Source organism: Lepisma saccharinum, chromosome 10, assembly GCF_977018435.1.
Source record: "Lepisma saccharinum chromosome 10, izLepSacc3.1, whole genome shotgun sequence".
In the NCBI taxonomy this organism is placed as follows: Eukaryota; Metazoa; Arthropoda; class Insecta; order Zygentoma; family Lepismatidae; genus Lepisma; species Lepisma saccharinum.
Window position 1 is genome coordinate 81,074,005 of NC_139238.1, and position 20,907 is coordinate 81,094,911.

A 20,907-nucleotide genomic window follows, 5' to 3' on the forward strand; every position below is an offset into this window, starting at 1 on the left:
CATTGACATGAAAACAATAAATACGATTTTGCATGGTCATCTGAACGTACGGAAACTTTCAAGCCTTTGGATCCCACACAACTTGACCGAAGCTCAAAAACAGGCTCGTGCAAATTGGTGTAATGAAATGCTCAAAACATTCAACCGAGGCAAGCCAAATTTGATGTACTACATCGTTACAGGGGACGAAACTTGGATCTATTCATTTAAATCCGAAACTAAACAGCAATCCACTGTTTGGGTGTTTCAAAGTGAGCCGAAACCAACAAAAGTGTTCGTTCGAGGAGTGCTGCCAAGCAAATGATGACTTGTTTCTTCGGTTATACCGGACATGTGGCAACAATAGCTTTAGAAAATCGAAGGACTGTAAAGGCTGAGTGGTATACAACAATTTGTTTGCCAGAGGTCATCAATGAATTGCGTAAAACAAATCCAAATCGTCGCTTTATTCTTCACCACGACAACGCCAGTTCCCACTCAGCACATCAAACTGTTGATTTTTTGTCCAGTAAAAATGTCGAATTAATGACTCATTGTCTGTACTCACCTGATTTATCACCTAATGACTTATTTTTGTTCCCACACATGAAAAATAAGATTTGTGGTGAGCGATTTGTGTCGCCTGAAGCAGCTGTTGACGCATTCCGAACAGCGGTTTCTGAGGTGTCAGCTTCAGAGTAGAAAAATGCTACCAAAAATGGTTTGAGCATATGCAAAAGTGTATCGATCTTAAGGGTGAATACTTTGAAAAACAATAAAGCCATGTCCAGAATTTCACATGTCTTTTTTCATATTGATTGCAGAAAATTTTTTTCCAGCAGCTCTCGTATTAATTCATGCATAAAATCTTCAATACTGTAAAGATTTACGAGGAAAATTCTTCGGCTAAGGGCACTGTCTTAAAAAAAATACCGTGACACGAAGGTTGAGAACCATTTCTCTAGTGTTTAGGTATTCGCTTTATTCAGACTGAAAAGTCTAGCGTATACAATTTGAGGTCAGTGCATATTATTTCTCAGTTTTCTCATGCACGACATGCCTCTCCCAAGTTTCAGTAACTTGCACGTATTTTTAACGCAATTTACATGTAACAATGTATCTTGTTACGTTATTTTCGGGTGACTAATAAACTGATTAATGCAATTATATCGGTACCATGCAAACTGAACAAGGAAACCAGTGTAGCTTGCCGCTTGTCGCGTGCATCTTGTCTCTTCGGTGTGAAACACTCGTGTCGCATGTCGCGTGTTTCTTCGTGTGAATTCTCCCTTAAATTTCTACTTTTACGATGGTTTGTGTATGCTGGTGCAAGGGAGCAACATGTTATCCAGATACGACGGCTTAGTATAATAATTACGCACCGGCACCTTTTATAGGTGAGTAATAACGTTTTATGTTAACAAAAGAAATGTGTATGTACCTACGTGAAGCATGATCAGCTATGAACATAATATAGGGTGATTCTAAAGGTAAGGTACAAACGAGAACCACAGATACCTCCCATGAAATAGAGACGAAAGTGTACCTTCCACTTTTCGAGAGATGCCTCCGTGAGGAGCTAGACAACGCCGAAAACGTGTGAAAATGAACTTCACACCTCTGTACAGCCAGTACCAGTGAAGATAGAAAGGCGGAACAAAAAAAGTCAAAAGGAACACCAAAGTCGCCCATCCGAAAAACACCAGGCGGCAGCTGCGCAACGCATGCGCATGGGGTTCCACAAAGGAAATATGAGTGTCCAGCAAGGCAAGTGAAGGGAAAGGGTAGCAATCGACAACAGAAGAGACAAAAGAAGCAAGAAACACACCGAGAATGCAAGCAAAGTGGAGTGGTGGGGTCCGTACGACACTCCAGCAGCCTTTCGCCCCATCCCACCCAGCGATGTGCCTCCGGCTTCATTTCTAAGAGGCTGATTGGGCCCCATCACGACGTTTGTAACAACGTCTGTACGAGAAACGTGGTCCTATCTGTACGTGCACCTTTCATTGGCAATAACCTCCTGTGCCCGTAGTTGCTGTGTTTGTCCTGCTGGCGCACAACCTCTGTGTGACATCCCCTCGGTGCTGCTACGGGGAATCCATCGTCCCGTATTTGTTGTCTCCTTGGCAGGTACCATTCCCCGTCCGGTCCTCTTTCTCTTTTGTTGCACCGTGCTTTGTTCTTGCTGCGGTGTCTCTACAATGTGTTTGGGGACTCCCCATGCGCTGCACCGCCAGCGCCGCCATTTCTGCCCCGAACCATGTACGCGTCTGTTGCCTGTTGAGTATCACGGACCACTTTGCTTGAATTCTCGGTGTGTTTGTTCGTCCTATGTCGTCCTCCCGTGGTTCTGCAACCTCGCACTACTTTTTTCGACTGCACTGCTTCAGTCATGGTGGTTTTTTTCGCTGTGCAATTGTTACATCATGCTTCATTGCTTCTTTTGTCCCTACTGTTGTCGATCGCTACCCTTTCCCTTCACTTGTCTTGCGGGACACTCCTATTTCCTTTGTGGAACCCCATTCGCATGCGTTGCGCAGCTGCTGCCTGGTGTTTTTCGGATGGGCGATTTTGATGTTCCTTTTGACTTCTTTTGTTCCGCCTTTCTGTCTTCACTGGTAATGGCTGTACAGCGGTGTGAAGTTCATTTTCACACGTTTTCGGCGTTGTCTAGCTCCTCACGGAGGCATCTCTCGGCAAAGTGAAAGGGGCACTTTCGTCTCTATTTCATGGGAGGTATCTGTGGTTTTCGTTTGTACCCTACCTTTAGAATCACCCTGTATACCACAATATTTTGAGTAGTTGCTACATGGACGCCCGCAGAAAAGTTTCCAAGGGGCATCAAAATCTAAAAGTTGATAAAAGATGGACTACCTCCTTGGATGTCCGTGTCTTATTAATTTGCTGTCGAATTTAAAAACACAACAAACACACACGCATGCGCGCAAAAACAAATGTCAAAGGAGAGAAAGTTATGCAAGCCGAAGCAGCAGCGATAACAAAGGAAAATGTTTTTTTTCCTCTTGGCAGATAATGGAATCGACCTTGCTCACACATGAAAGGGCATCAAAACGAACCTGGAGTTGCTTCGTTGTTGTTCTTTAGAAGAATTCGTGCTTTCCTTGTGACAAGGCAGTTTATTTCTTTATTACCTTTTTCCTGGTTAAGAAACTAGCCCAATCTTTCCGTTTACAATGTAGAACTCCATTCTACTACGACGCCTGTGTTGGTCAAGTACATTGAAGATTCAGGTAATATGTTTCTTCACACACAGTGATTACTTTAAGTCTCAACTGGTGTTACGGTCCTTGACCTTTCTTGTAGGTGAGTTTCACTGACGTCATTGAAGGCGTATTTTTCATTTGACCTCGTTTAGCGCGGGTAAACCAATATTTTTCATATATTTTTGTACATTTATCTTTAATATATGGGTAATTTCTCGCAAACTATTAAAACAAACTTCTAAACTAGAATTTAAGTAAATTATTTAAAGAATTTGAAGACTTGTAAATGTACGACATTGATAGTTATCCATCCCACCCTTTGACGACCTGTTTTCCAGCCGAAGCAAGTGGTTATTTAAAAACATGCGTCCTTGGGGGTTCCAACTCCAAACAGGGTTGACAGGAGAACTCCTTAATCCTTTCTGTGCCGCGCTTGGTAGAGGCAGTGTTGCTACACGAATGGAAATTTCCCTTGGTGCAGAGAAATCTAAACGCACGGCCATGAAAATAGGCGGCTGGGCAGAATTGCGCTGGTGCCATATATGGGAAAAGCAAAGCTTGGTCACGTGAACCCAAAAGCATATACACTCTCGCTCTGATTGGCTGTTCCACAGAATCCAGCAGAGGATGCAGGTTCCAATTAGAACACGGTCTAGTCGTCAAAACATGCCCAGCAGCCATCATTTCCAGCCAGGTAGCCAGTCCAGCGCTAACTAGGACATTCTTACTGGAAATCTAGTTCCGTGTGTTTTGGCATTTACTCAAGTTCTTCTTTACCTTTTCCTCTGTAAGATATATTTTATATATGGATGCATCTTCCGATATTTGAATAATGAATAAGCATATACTTTCTTTACGGAACTGCAACAAGAATTTGAAGTTCCTGCTTCTTGACACAAACTCAAGAGAAATTCTAGAGCTGTGTATCCGATATCTGGGGTAAGGTTTTCTGGAAATTTCATAAACGGTTGATGAAGAATGAAGCTGCTTCCAAGAAGATGAGTTCGCCTGCTAAATTCTTCTGGCATTATTCAACCTCAGCATAGAACTAACATCAAAGGTTGATCAGAAGGAACACTATGCAAGTCGTACCGATATTGAAACAATTCATTGCTTTTGACAACGGAAGATCATATTTCATTTATTCTTTATGATGTATCATTTATGTGATCCATCCTTTAAGAAATAGGCCATCATTGCACGGTGTTATGTGCACGGGAGATATTACCTTTTTACCTATTTTTAATAAATAATAATAATACGTTAATAATAGCAATAATTTTATAATTAGGCGCAACCGATTTTTCAGAGGGGGGGGGGGTTAAACTGATCTCCTTGGGATGTCCTGTTTTTGGCCAAAATATTATGGTCACCCTACATATGTATGATACAGATCACACTTTTTGTTCGTAACTGCTGTCATAATTTTCATAATTGCTTCTTGCGACGGAAAATCCAACGCGATCGCATAGGAAACACCACGTGTCGGGTATGTTTGGACTCAGTCTTCCAGTGACGTCACACTAATATGACCCTTAAACACGGTCTAAGCGCGCTGGACAGAATTGCGCTGGTGCCACATATGTGAAAAGCAAACCCAAATCGTCGCATTATTCTTCACCACGACAATGCCAGTTCGCACTCAGCACACCAAACTGTTATTTTTTTGTCCAGTAAAAATGTTGAATTAATGACTCATTGTCTGTACTCACCTGATTTATCACCTAATGACTTATTTTTGTTCCCACACATTGGAAATAAGATACGTGGTGAGCGATTTGTGTCGCCTGAAGCAGCTGTTGACGCATTCCGGACAGCGGTTTCATAGGTATCAGCTTCAGAGTAGACACAGAGAAAGGGAGAGAGAGAGAGAGAATGAAAGAGAGAGAGAGAGAGAGAGAGAGAGAAAGAGAGAGAGAGAACAGAGAAGCCAGAAGGCAGTGATTTATCCACACACCGAACCCCCTAACAACCCTCCAAAATTAAAAGCCCAATTTATGGTCATTTTGTTTCCAAATATACCTTTACACCCCTTAAACACGAACTTACAACCGCTCTAATGAAAAATTTTGAATAAACCTCTGCTTGAAAGAGAGGGGAGAGAAAAGACAGAGAGAAATAGAGAGACGCAAAATATGAACAGCATTTGCATTTTTACTTGTAAATTTTTATTTATTTTACCAAAGTACACTACGTCACAATATCCTAGAAATAGATATATTAGTGTTTCAACTGTTCACAGCTTGATTGCTGATTATATTTTGTTACATTTCTACAAATACCCAAGTGTTCCGCATGATTTACTAACTTCTCAGCTGATGTCCTCATCCCATCACGGATGATAATCAAATACTAGCTGAAGACTATATCGAATGAAGGCTTCGCCCCCACCCCCTCTAGCAGGACATACTGAGAGGGTTTAACGGGTTCAAACCACTCCCATTGTTTAACGAACATTTTGCATTAATTGTCTAATCAAATAAACAACATATCAGCCATTCCATGTGAAAGTGGACAAACAAGGTTAATTTTATTTTTATTGAATGTATCAATTACATATGAAATTAAAGGAAAAACAATGTAGAATTTGGAATTATTAACACAAACAATAGTTTCATGTCTTTGAAATAACATATTATTTCAAACCTATTACTTTTAATAGTAGAGTCTGTATTTTATGTGTGGTGTCTCGACTTCACTTAGTTTCATTATTATACCATAAGATATCTATTTTAATTCTAATTTCGTTCTAGTTGTCTCATTTATTGTTTCTATATCTTAAGCTCTGAAGTATCCTACTTCATTTCTGAAACAAACGTTAGTTTGAAATATCTACTTATGATAATTTTCATAGCCTTTGTATTGTTCCATAATCCTACAAGTAAATAATGTGCATGGTGTCATACCCGTCACAGGCAAAAAAAAATGTTTATAAAAAAGTTTGTAGTAATATTTTTAGAAACAAACATCTAAATGTCGAGTAAAGTTTGCTTTGTGAAAATAAAATAAAATTGTTTCAGTTAGCCCATAAATTTCACCGACTTTTTTGAAAGACTGAGGAAGGTCCTTATGTCAAGTCTCGGCAGTGTCACACCCATCAAAATTACAAAAGGGTATTTTCTGCAACTGAAAATTGAGATGGGTGAGAAATATAATGAAATTAAATAACTTTCCTCAAGGAAAATTAAATTACATGAATTGATAGAGTTACATATTTGAAGGTGTTAAGAAACAATTTTATAATTAATGTAAATCTGTCAGTATGTCACACCCGTCACAATAGAATTGCCCATACCAAAAGTGGTGAAAATAGTACATTGGTTGAAAAGATTTCAAAGTTAAATTAATATCACACATACATAATAACAGCTTAATTCTAACGAAGCTAAATATAGAAATCATATTGTTATGATTAATAATAATTAATGTCCACCCAAAGGCAAAAAAAATGGTATGCGAATTGTCCATCAGCATTTTCCTCCATTCTGTCTTCTACAATATGATGATCGTGAATTAAAATAAAAACGTCAATAAGCAGAGGAAAACATCTAATTCGCATGAAGAGAATTCCATTTTTTACTAGAAAAGAATGAAATTAGTCGTGGACAATTTGCCTACTATTAGGCTTATCTTTGCCGTTGGCTGCACATTGAGCCAATATTTACATCTAAATTGTTACGAGAGAAAATGTTATTGTTTATGATTTAAAAGTGTTTATTAGTAAACAAGATTAATATATACGCCCAGTTGTAACATATGGTCAGAAACCTGGACCTTAGTGAAAATGGATGATGAGCTGTAAAGAAAATGGGAAAGGAAGCTCTTGAGAGGAATTTTTGGAGCAGTGAGAGAGAACGAAACAAGACGGATAAGAACAAACATAGAAATACAAGAACTGTATAATAATGCGGATATTGTAACAGAAATTAAGTGTGGACGAATTAGATGGTTAGGGCATGTGTGGCCAATGGACGATTGCAGAGTGACCAAGAAGGTATTAAGCGGGGAGCCAGGTAGAAGAAGGAAATACGACCTAGGAAACGATGTCTCGACGATGTGCAGGAAGACCTGAGAGTCCGGAGATGGAGGACGAAGGCAACGGATAGAGACGACTGGAGGCTGATTGTGAAGGAGGCCAAGGCTCTGCAGTACATGGGCTGTAGCGCCAAGGAGTAAGTAAGTAGTATTAGTAATAAATAAATAGCAACAACTAAATTATAACCCCATCCATTAGTTCTGTAGACATGCTCCCCCTAAATTTAAGTTGGAATGTTGCGGTGTTCGACCTTCGTAAATCTAGATCCTTTCAAGTGATTTTAGTCCCATTTGAATAAACTGGTTTGGCAACATTGGCCATTATCGCTGCAGATATACCGAAAGTAAAAAGGAAAAATGGTAAAACAAAACGCCACAGGAAAGAAAGTCGTTAAACCTTTGCACCAGCAAGCTCCCTAGAGATAACAATAGAAAATGGGTTTCCAGCAGCTTTATAAGAAATGCCGCCGCTTCCGCGAGAAATGGCGACAACAACAAATTGATTTGTTTCGGTGTTGTTCCTTTGACGAGTTCGCTTTTTCTCTCCGAGGAGGTATTTTAAGTTACATTTTTAGAGGGTATACAAACTAGCCTACTCTTGCCATGTCTTGCGTACAGTGGGATACACGAGTATTGCTCGTTAAATTGTCCATGACTATTTTTCATTAATTTTTCTCTTGCATCCTCCGCGATTTTGAGGAATAGATTTTTACGTATGCTGGTGCAGAGGTTGTCAACAGCTTTCTTGGTTTTTTGTTCAGTGGCGAAGAGTGGTGTCGCTGGAAGGGTAGCCACAGACGTATAAACGGAGACGAGGCACGAGTTCATGTTGTGATTTTTTTAACAAGCAACATTGTTTTATGTGTTAAAATATTAAAATATAGCCCCCACAAAAAATATATATTGTCTCAATGAATTTCATTATAAAAAATTATTAGCCACATTAACATACATGTAAATTATAGATGAGTGTCTGCGTAACACGGAGGGCAGGAGTATGAAACAAGGCTGTTAAAGGTCCAAGAATTTCAAAGAACTCAATGCCTGTCCAGGAGAGAAAATCAGCAAGCTTAAATGGGTTCTGGATTGTAAAGAACCTTTTTATGTGTATATGCCACCTTTTTTCCGGATCAATTTTAATACAGTCCAGGACTTTTCTCTGTGTGAATTTGATTTGATTTGATTTAGTTTATTTTACTTCGCGTTTTGTGCCTCTTGGCTAATTTGCGAAGATGGGGATGAGTGATGAAATGATGAAATTGATGAATGGACATTCACAAACAACCAAGCCCGACCGGGATTCGAACCCGGGACCCTTGGCGTCGCAGCGCGATGTGCTAACCACTCGGCCACAGGGTCGGGCTCTTTGTGTGAATTTAAAAAAGGGTCCAGGAGCCTACAAAGAGAAGTAGGGAAACCACAAGCCAGTCACATATACACAGTCGGCAGACACGGGAAATAGAAATGGTCAAGAAGAGAGAATGAGTACGGAAAGTAATTTAAATGCTAAAACTGAGAAAAGATGATCGAAAGCTAGGAATAAGGTAGTGCAAGAAAATAAAAACAGATACAAATAGCAGGGAGAAGGAAAGAACAATAATCCAATTATTCGTTATTCCATGGAATGTGGAGATCAAATAATCGAATTTACATTTGCACCGAGCGAAATTCAATTTTTAAAAATGTGGATTGTTCGATTTCAGTCATGCAATTTTCTTCTAAACCTCATGAACATATAGGACGTATATGTGTTTACATACTTTCATATACAGTGGCGGCGATCAGGGAGGCAGTTGACACCCATTTTTTGCCCTTGTACTAACTATGGCCTTTCAATGCTAAACCTTGTCTTCCAAGAGAAAGTAAACTTTTCTTAACCCCCTCCGTTCCTCTCAGTTTTCGCATCTCATCCCCGCCACTTTTAATAGGTATATCAATATTAAATAATAAGAAAGTTGTTATGGACGTAAATATTCGAACCCAGGACTTCCTGGCGTAGTAGGGGCTGTGCTAACCACTCCTCTACGGAGATCGGCTGTTCATCGTTACTGTATGTAATACATGTCAAAAATCAAAAGTTTGACAACAATTTTCACTAATAAATTATAGGAACGTGAACAAACATGAATAAACATGTTTTCTTGAGCACAAGCAACATTTTCTAAGTCGTGGACCACCTTTTGGAACCCTGTTCCCAAGGTAGCCCACATGTAACGGTTTTGTAATTTTATTTTCTGTTAAGTTACAAGCAATAATACAAAATATCCAGAAGCGTGCGGTAAGGAAAGGCGGGGCAAGCGTCGCTTGTGTTGTTTTTTAACACTTTGATATCTTAAGTTCGTGTTTTTCAATGCCTTTATACACATTAGAATGGAATTTACTTACTATAAGATATTTACATTGCAGAATTTTCATTTCCTCTATTTTCTGCTCTTTTGGCTTCAAACATAAACCGGCTACACCCTTGACGACGCTGGGCGATGCAGCACGAAGAAAAAAGGCCGAGGGCAAGCAACACCAAGACCGCATCTGTCTTTGGCAAGGGTGTTGGAAAGAATTCGTCCACACTGGTCACAAGTGTTGCTAACTTCCAGAATTTTCTGTGCATCCGTAGCACCACCTAACGCGGTACGATTTTCTTGTTTGAACTCTATAGTAATGAACAAATTACATTATGAAGTTAGCCAGTGATCACCAGTCTTATGATATTTATAAGAAATAAGTAACAAACCGAAACCCGTCCGTTTATTTAAGATCGAAGCTTTATGCTAATAGGATGTTTATTATTTTCAGGGTTAAAAAAGAACGTAATTTAATTTCCAGTTGCCCTCAGATATCAAGTAAATCATTATTTTCTTCATGGTTGAAATTCACAAGTTTATATCGAGAGGTTATTTTTCTTCATTATAAACCGTGCAGCGAAGATTTGTTTTTACGGTATGTATGCACTTCACACACTCAAGCCCGATACTTCACCATTATGCACATTATTGTAAGTAGGGATGTGTGTAGACCTATATTAGATTTGAAATTCTTATAAATAACCGAAACAAAAAATTAACCCATCGCTTGCCTATCATGAAAGGTCACCGCACGCCCCTGAAAATATCCTTTGCTATACGTTGTTAATTAGTTATGAGTTATTTTTTAATTTTAGAAATTTATCTCTCATTAGAGGATTGTAAATTGCCCTAGAAACTTAACTATACAAAACATCAACGATGACAATTTTCTATACTGGAACAACTGAAACCTGACTTCCTTCCATTCAGTGCTTATATGGCCTTGAACATGGACGTAAACTCGTACGTTTCCTGCACTATTTACCATAAAACCAGGGTCAAATGAACCATTAACGTACAAGTAAAACTGTGAATGAAAAGGCTATACTTTACATCAGAGGCGGGAAAGCAATAAAGCTCACCCTTTAGCTTGATTATTTCGGAAAATAAACAAAGAACGGACACAGGAATCACACGCAATAAATTTCAGACCTAAACTGAGATTAACAATCGATAGAGTATTCTCGCGATAACTGTTGGAATTAGATCAAATGGAGATTCTCGCCTCCATCCTCCGTTACTTTAGGCACGGTTTGGAATGTACGTGAATATGTGTGCGTTACTCGTTGGATCCTTTAATTTATCTTTATTATTATTCATTTATGTCCGTTCATTTTCTTCATGTTAAATTATTTATTAATGTTATAAATACGTTTGAATTGTCCGGGTGGTAGAACAACTTAACGTTTAACTTCGATCAGCAGGAAGCAGGCTTTTGTGGCGGAGTGGTTAGCATAGTGTACTACGATGTCAGGAGTCGCGGGTTAGAATCCCGGCTTGGACATGGGTGTTTGTCCCCCTTCGTCAATTTCGTCATATCATCACTCATCCTCATCTTCGCGACTAGCCAAAAGTAGCAGGAAAGCGAAGTTAAATAAACCAAATCAATCAGCAGTATATAAAAAGATTGATTAATTGAACTGAATTATTATACTTTCCTTTTCTGCCACTTTTGGCTAACCGGGAAGATGAGGATGAATGGTGATAAGAAAAAATAGATGAAGGGAAAATCACAAACACATAAGGGCAGCACGCAACACGAGCCGCACGGATGATTATACTGGCCGTGAGTGCAGACGCCAGAGCCTCGATACCCTGCAAAAGGCAGTCCAGCGTGTAAATTTAAGTACAGACCAAATTCGGTATTATTTCATTTCAGTATAGAAATTGAACAGTTTTTAAATGTTAGGGTAAAATGGTTCTAGTCCACGTTAATTCCGGTTTTATGTTGGTTCCGAAGTATTGTATTCTCTATCTGGTGCGACATGAATTTGCGTACTAAATAGGTCTCGAGTATGTTATTAGAATGGCACACATCGTGGCTTTAAAAAGAAGTAAAACAGAGAAGCAAGAACGCTGTTGTTTTCTCATGGATCACCTTCCGCGGTGAAGTGTTACCCCAGTGTGTAAATCTAATCAAGAATGAGATACGGAAAAAGAGTGTTAAATCCACTTACACGAAGTAGGTACAGTATTGCAGCTACGAAGTAACTTCGTGTTGAAGTCGTACTCAAAATATTTCCACACGAAATCCAAAGGTCTTCGTTTGGCCACGTGTCTCCGCTGATTCCCGTCTTGTTAGTGCGATTTTGTAGGCTACGAAGGATTGGCGATTAGATGAAAAATCGGGACAACTAATATGGCATGCCCGAGCGAGGCGAACTTCCACTGCCACTGGCAAACCTTGACCTTATCCACGCATCCCTCAAAGAAGACATTCAATCCCCTGTGCGTTTCCAACCCCGCTTTCGCAAGACAGAAAATAGAACTCGATACGTTACCACACGCCACCCAACGAAAAGCCGCTTGGCAGGGTTGTAGCGCTTGCTTGGTTTCATTAATGGCCTTCACCTGTTTTGGTGACTTTTGGCCAAGTTGAGACTCTCACTTTTCTTCTTACTTTTTCTTTCGATCTAATTTGAAATTGTGTGTTGAGTAGTTCTGTTAATTGATTCTAGACGATCACACAGTTTGGGAATGTTAGTACACAGTTAAACATTTACTATTCTTCACTCCTTCGAGGCACAGCGAGGAGTCTTCTTACTAGGTATCGTTGTGTCCTGGTGGGGATGAAAAAACAAAAACATGTAGAAAATTATATACACATGGTTACATTTTATTACATAAAAGTTTTTTTTATTATTATTACCTATTATATGGTGATTTGGGATTTCCTTATGAACTTACTAATACTGTTTAGGATGTGTGGGTTTTGTGAAAAATGAGTGTATTTAGTTCAGTGGGTGTTGGAGTTTTCAATTGATTCGTCATTAGTAAGTAAAGATATAACTAACTGTATTAGTTTTTGTAAGAGTTGTCTCATTTCTGCGAGGGTTAATAGTTGCTGATTTTGTAACGTGGTTCCTATGAGATTGTTTAATTGGGTTAGGGTGTTATACAGAGTATTTGGTTGTATATTGGGGTGTATATATTGTGTAGTGTCTGTGTGTACTTGTTTTGTCTGTAGTGTGTTTGGTATTGGATTGATGGATTTTTCCTCTTCTCTATGATGTGAGGTTGTGGGTTGTTCTTCTGATTGAATCTGTTGTGGTATACATTCTTTCTGTTGGGTGGTTTGATCTATGGGTGTTGGCGGGTGTCGAAGTCTGAAGTTGGGTCCAGATTTTTTTATGCTTGTAGCATATGAGCGATCTATTACGGGTGTTATGGCTTTCCAGCACGTAACGTACGTTGATTTGAATTTGAATTTAAAGTGTTGGGTGCGTCAGCACTAAGGCTATTTTGAACCCGTCACATTATACGGGGTCCAGCCCCTTATCCTTACACATAACAACTCTACCGTTGCATAACTAAAATCATAAAATATTAAAATCTTCTGACTTTCTTTAAAAGCTGAGGCTGTAAAGTAGCACTCAGCACAAATAAGGACAAAACACAGGACAACACAAACAAAATTATACTGTCCATGGGGCCAGTCGCCAGAGCCTCGTTATTCTGCAGTCCAGGGTGTACTACGTGGAAGTGAGGACGTAACGTACATGTCTTGTCTTCTCGGTCTATTGTCAGGTTCAGTAGCGTACGCAAGGGGAGGTTACGGGGTTTAACCCCCCCTTGAGCTTGTGAAATATTATGAAAAATGCTATGGAAAAAAAATTAAATGATCAATTTTTCACAGTCAAAGATCTGGGACAATAATATTACTATTACTACTTCTACTACTACTACTACTACTAATAATAATAATAATAATAATAATTTGAATTATTATTTCCATGCAGCATGGAGAAAATCACAGTATTCTAAACACACGCATCTTTCAGAGTGATGCCTTGAAAATAAACACGAGTTTATGAGGTTAGGTTAGGGTAACTATGATTTAAAAGAGAAAAAAGTTGTTTTGTATCTCACTTGCAACAATGTTCAATACACTGCCGTACGCAGGATTTTTTTTTCGGGAGAGACTAGAATAGTAAATGTGGATAGCACATGGCTTCGTTTTGGAGGGCAGGATGCATAATAAAATATTTTGTATTTTTGGAGCTTTTCAGTCTATTAAAATTGTATTCAAAGACAAAAATGGTAATCGGGATTCACTTTAAAAGAGGTTTCGCATTTACACATTTTGATTTTCTAAAGCTCTTAACGGATTTTTATTTGAAAATTCTGATTTTCTCAAAATTTCGGTAGGGGCTGGAACACCATCGGCCACCCCTCTACGTACGCCAGTGTTCAACGAACATGTATTTTTTTTGTGTGTGTGAACAATGAGAATTAACTAAATAAAGTTCTTGGTTAGTTGTAAGAGGCTAATGTATAGACAAAGGCTAGGCGGACAAGAATTCAATTCAATTCAATTCAATTCAAATTTTCTTTATTAAAGGGCGAGGTTCAGCCTGTGGCTGTTCTCCCACCTAACCCCGTTTGACATTTACCTAGTGTACATAAACAAAATCATAAAAAAGAGAAGAAAATACAATAAAAAATGGTTACAAGGAAAGAACAAAGATGAGATTTAAAAAAAAATCAAGACAACACGTAAAAAAGAAAGAGAGAAAAAAAACATTCACGCACACACACACGCATTAAAACACACATACTAAACATTTCTGAGCAGGACACTCACGCACGGATGTTGAGATTGATGTACATGATTATGGTAGTTTTGTGAGATACGATAGAACAACGCATACGTAAATATTACAATATAGTTGTAGATTTGTCAAGGATTGGATTGGATTTGGCGAGGCTCGTATGTAATCTAAACTGTATTGTGTAGTGTTACTCGTGGGAGCTTGAACAGAGATATTGTTCATCTAACAGAAAATTCTTTAGGATATTCTTAAATTTGTTAGGACTGGGGAGGGAGGTAATGGAGGGCGGAAGTTCATTCCATGTTTTTGCCGCTGAAAGTGTAAAAGACGATTTGAAAATTTCCAGTGAGTGTTTGAAGAGTTCAAGTTTCGCTGTTCCTCTTGTTTTGTAGTTGTGTATTTCCCTTCTGGTTTTTAGTTTCTCGAATAAATTTTCGGGAATTTTTTTATGCAAAAGATTCTGTATAAAGCAACAGAAATGAAGTCAGCGACGTCTGTTCATGTTTAGCATTTTGTTCTCGTTCAGGGTTGGAAGAATATGATCGAATTTTTTAATGTTATATACGAAGCGTAAACACGAATTTTGAACTTTTTGAATTTTGACTTTATTTCGAACAGACAAGTTTGCACCGTATACTATATCACAGTAGTCTAGAAGAGGGAGAATCAGTGTTTGCACAAGTTTCATTTTAATATTTGTATTTAAGTATTCATTAAATTTATAGAGGGATCTTAGTGCTGCGTAGGCTTTCCTAGTTTGCTCTTGAACATGAAGGTCCCAGTTCAAGTGTTTGTCTAACATAACTCCTAAATTCTTTATACTTTTTGAATGTGGAATTTCGGATGTCTCTATTTTGACGCGTGGATTATTCGGGTTTATCATTGCGAGGCTATTCTTGGAACCCATGACGGTGAAAACAGACTTTTGAGGATTTATTTTCATACCATTTGCATTACACCAGGTATTGATGGCTGCCAAATCTTTGTTAAGTAATGCTATTGCATAATACAGTCACCAGTCCGCCTCCCCATTGTATTGTTTACCGCAGCACGTTTGAATGTCTTCTCCCTTTAAAATGTCTCACCTTGTTGACTAGACAATTATTAAAACGACAATAAGCTTAACTATTACAAAATATTTTGTTGGTAAGAACAGCGAGACAATTCAGATGTGAATTATCAGGGACATTTATGCGGGAAAGAAGCCGGAAGAATTCCGACTAATTCCGGGAATAGAACCCGGATCGCATGCTTGGTTGTCAGACGCTCTACCGACCAGAACATCGCAGCTCCTTGGATGAGTTCCATACTTTGATTATTTCAATTTATTTTAATATATTTTCTTGTATTTATGGATCTTCTTCACCCTTGAAATGTCTCACCTCGTTGAACAGACAATTATTTCGTAACAAAGAAAAAAAAATGCTCCCAGGATTTGATAAAAAATCGAATGACGAGAAAGTAATTTCGTTCTAATGTTTTCATAAATACTATATTTATGTAGATCTCTACTACTTAATAGTAGTAGTAGTAGTGGTATTAGTAGTATTATTAGTATTAATTTAGATAATTAATTAATTATAATTAATTGTGATTATTATTATTATTTAATTAAAGTATAATAAAACAATGGTAATGTGGGCCTCCCCCATGGTAGCGTCATTGCCTTGTAATCGAGGGGTCCCGGGTTCGATACCCGGTGGAGGCACAAGTGGTTCGGATCCCACTTTAAACTGTAGGTCCAGTCCCGATTAGCCTTACTGTGCATAAAGTGGACTTAAAACAGCAACTCAAACCAATCAAACCAAACAATGGTAATGTGAATTTGGAAAAAAGTTTTATAAATAACACCCCCCTTGATGAAATCCTGCTTACGCTACTGGTCAGGTTCTATGGGTTTTGGAGGAGTAATTTCTTTATGTTGTATAGGGCCTGTTCTACTATCCTTGCCCAGTGGGGGAAAACATGTGGAGTTATTAGTCGGTGGGGGTGAGTTTTGAAAATTTGGATTGTAATATCTTCCTTTTGCTTGTTGGTACGCTATTAATCTTGCTTTTCTCGTTCGATTTCCCTCATGTTGCATATTTTATCATTGACAGAGTGTACCCCTCCCACCCTCCCCTCCGCACTGGATGCATTTCTGGGTGCACGAGTATGATGCGTTGTGTTCCAGATTACCGCACCTGGGACATTTTGCCTTGCTCTTGCACTTCTTTTTTTAGATGTCCAAATAGGTAACATTGGGTGCATTGTTTTACATTTGGAACGCTAGGTGTTTTGCACCCTATGTTTGAGGATGTATAGATATTTCGGCAGGGTCTGTCCTTGGAAAGTTATTTTAATCATTCGGATAGGTTCATACTTTGTTTGTCCAGTTTCTGTATTGTATATGCGTCTGGTCATTCTTTCTATTTTGAGTAGGTATTGGTATTGTTGTTTCTATTGATTCGTTAATCTCGTCTTCATATAATTCTAAATCTATTCCGTACACAATCCCTTCCCTTTGTGTGGTGCCATATGGGATATGTGCTGTAATGTTACTTTTAGTTAAGAAAAGGTGATCCTGGGTGAATTGATTAGCTGTATCCCTATTCTTGAAGAAAATGTTGTATCTATTGTTTCCTTATTGGATTGTTTTATTCATGTTTTAACATTTTACCTTAATTTAAGCCTGTGAGATTTCCTTGGAATGTTGGCACAGGTTCCACCATAACTATGTATGGTCCTGGTTGAGAATTATAATGTAAGTTAGTTGGACGTACTTGGTTTCTCTTAGTAATGTTTTCAGTATTATTGGTAGGACTACGTCCTCGTTTTTGTGTGACTCTGGTGTTACTACTGTGTGTGTCCATGCTGTTGTCTTCGTCTGGCATAATGCTTAGTATTGCTTGTTTCAGTGTGTCATTATTTGGGTTCGATGTCATTGTTAGTACGTAGGGAATAATTTCCTCAGAATTGTGGAAATGTTATACTATTATCTATATGTATTTTAGATCGAAAAAATATACTTATCAATCCACGTTCTCTAAGAATTTGTCTCTTACTTGGTACTTTCACAGTCACCGATGTGCACACGTTGGCCATTTGCCAAGCTGTCCAATATGGGTTGTAGCGCTATGGAGTTTAGTTTAGTTTTAGTGTTGCCAACTACACATTTTCCGTAGTTAAAAACAACGTTCACAATAATCACTACTACAACCAGGTACGTATCTAGAAATACGTTTCGGGAGGGGGGTGTCCGAACCAAGTGTGTCAGGAATAATAATAATAATAATAATAAATTAAAATAATTATATTAAATCAAATTAATACTAATTACAATACATAAATTAATATTATATTATTATTACACGAATAGGGAAAAAGAATGTATAACAATAGACATACAATAGGGCATATTCATTACGTAGCTTGCCTGTAGAACGGAATAGTTTACATAAAAACAAGTGCTCTGGCAATGAAATTAATGTCAAATAGATGAATAATTGAATATTTATCGAATAACAAAAATTATGGTACATGTAGTTGGAGAAAAGTAAGTTTCTGATTATTATTTTATGCATATTATTTTGAGTAGTAGTGTACATAAATCTTTTTTGTAATGTCATTCAAAGCCGTGTGATCCCAATATATAATCCTTGCCTTCTAAAAAGTTCAGAGGAAATTAATAACCATCGATTATGCAACAAATGCTAATATTTTCATTACTTAATTTTACTTGGTAAGTCTTTCGGAGGGTCCGGACCCCTGGACCCCATAAATACGTCATATCTGTCCTTCAAAGCCGGTATGGTCCCAATCTTCCAATAAGTTCAGAGGAAATTATACAACAAAGGCTAAACGAATATATTTTTCATAATTTAATTTTATAACTTGATAAGTCATAAGTACGTCCTTGACTACAACCTAAAATCTCAAACGCGCAAGCCTCCGCGTTATCACTATTCAGATGCTGTAACTAAGTGAGCAAACAGTTCAGTCCGATGCTCACATGTTTTGGAAAGCAATAATAATAGTAATAATAAAACAAATACATCAAAGGCATACAAGGCACTCAATATAGCTACAACGAATGAGACTCTTTTTTATTATGTTTTACTATATAACGTGAAAACAAAAGCCAATCATCACAAGTTAATGTATTTTTCGAATTCAGGATGTCGACATCTATTAAGAACGGCTGCTTTCCATTCTGTAAAGATGTCATTGTTTATCAGTGATATTAATTGAATAACAAAATGGTTATAATGAACATAAAGTCCCTGATCATTATTTTTTGTGCACTATTACTAGGGTACGGATTTGTATGTATACGAGGGTCGCACTGAAAGTTTCGGGAAAATGACATAAAGAAGAAGAATGAAAGTACATCAATTTTTTATTGCTTTTCAAAATATTCACCCTTTACAGCAATGCATTGTTTCATGCGATGGAACCAATTGTTGAAACAGTTATGCCAGTCTGAAGTTGGCACCTGCGAGACATGCATTTCGTATGCTTCGATAGCCTCTTCGGGAGTGAAAAATAGCTTACCACGCAACTTGTTCTTCATTTTTGGGACCAAAAAAAATTACATGGGGCTAAGTCATGTGGATAAGCTGGATGAGTCATGAGTTCAACTTGTTCATGGTCCAGAAAGTTCCTTGTGTCAGTCAGATGCTGTGTGCGAGCTGGCATTGTCGTGATGCAGAATGATTCGACGATTGGGGTTTGAAGTTCTGAGCACGTGGAGTACTTGTGGCAGGCAAATTGTGGTATACTATTCTGCATTGACTGTTCTACGATTCACTAGTGCAAGAGTCGCAATGTGACCTGATTTACCGAAACAAGAGGCAACCATTTTTTTCGACACACTGCGTGCACGAACAATTTTCGTTGGTTTAGGCTCATCCTGGAACACCCACACAGCAGATTGTCGCTTTGTTTCAGGTTCATAAGAGTAAATCCATGATTCATCACCTGTGACGATGTTAAACACAAGATTTGATGATCCCGACTTGAACCGTTTGATCATAGCCTTGCACCCCTACACACGGTCGTCTTTTTGTGTTTTTGTTAAATTGTGTGGGATCCAACGGGCACAAAGCTTTTTCACTCCTAAATGATTGTGCAAAATTGTTTGTATTTGACTCATGCCAATACCTAAGGAACCCTGAATTTCGCGATAAGTCACGTGTCGATCACCGTTGATTAGTTCACGAACTGCATCAATGTTTTCTGGCACAATGGCTGTCGATGGGCGGCCTTCTCGAATTTCATCACTAAGGCTAACCCGGCCACATCTGAATTCTTGAAATCAGCGATAAATTGTGGTCTTTGATGGGGCATCTTCGTGAAAAGTTTCGATCATTCGAGTAACACACTGTTGCTCTGATAAAACTTGCCGAAAATCATAATAAATCATGGCACGTAAGTTCTCTCTTGTTAATTCCATTTTTTTTTTTACAAACACCTCACTTCAAACTTCTATCCTGAAACGAAAACGAATCCGTGTTACGTCAGTCCTTGTAATTACGGTCGACAAATATCACAGTTTATAAATATAACAAAATCTAACAGATTGCATAGTTGCCAGTACCTGATTCCTGAAACTTTCAGTGCGGCCCTCGTACACATATATTTTTAAACGCCTAGCAGACCTCTGAGAATTTGTATGTGCACCGATCGTGTGTTTAGGAACTCCCTGACTGAATTTTTTATCACACAAAATTACAAATTTTCAGTGTTTTCACATAAACTATTTCAATGATATTTAGTGCATATTTTCCCCTTCTTAAATAACATAAAATTACATCTATTATTTGCTTTCACATAAAACCAAATATTTTAAAGATAAAGCATGTTTAGTACATATTTTCCCATTTTAAATAACAAATTTTACATTTATGATTGATTGATGATTTGCTATATTTTTGCTCTTTGTGCCACTTTTGGCTAATTTGCGAAGATGGGGATGAGCGATGAATGAACACTATCAAACATCCATGCCAGGCCGGGATTCGAACCCGGGACCTCTGGCGTCGTAGCGCGATGTGGTAACCAGTCTGCCACGGGGGCCGGCTTTACATTTCTGGTAAAGGTAATCAACACTTTAGAAACCTCTGATGTGCCTTAGACTAATGCAGTACATGAGATTGATAACGCCCTCGAAGCACTCGGAAAGGTAGGCGGGAAGATGGCCGGCACAATTATACAAAAATCTCCATCCGTATTTGAAGGAAAAGAAAACCATGGTTTCCGAACTGTGCGTACTGTAGCTGCTGCTTTGAACGGTGAGACATCTGTATCGCTTCCAGAGGGATTCACAGTGAAACAACTGGCTTCGTTTAAATATGCAAAGTTGACAACCTGTGATGTGGAACGCACCTTTTCGCGTTACAAAGCCTTGTTCCGGGACAATCTTCACTCTTTCACAACTGACAACCTAAGGATGATATTCACCACCTACTGCAATGCAAGCTTGTAAAGGTAAAACAGTTTTTCCTTCATTTTTTTTAAAAAAAATTGTCACATATTTTTGTTTTATAAGTGCATATTTTTACTATTTACTATAAA

The 20,907-nt window shown here is 38.3% G+C and overlaps 1 protein-coding gene across 3 annotated transcripts in view; it reads left to right on the forward strand.

The window, feature by feature from the left end:
* Window positions 1-3,061: 3,061 nt before the first annotated feature.
* Window positions 3,062-20,907, forward strand: part of LOC145993983 (ATP-binding cassette sub-family C member 4-like) — a 152,082-nt gene continuing 134,236 nt past the window's right edge. Inside the window, exon 1 of one of the 3 annotated variants that reach the window (XM_083130012.1) lies at window positions 3,062-3,230. The gene's annotated coding sequence lies outside the window, so the exon portion shown is untranslated. Of the gene's footprint in view, window positions 3,304-7,282; window positions 7,376-20,907 lie in introns of those variants that run through there. The other 2 variants (XM_083130013.1, XM_083130015.1) reach the window with 2 other exon arrangements.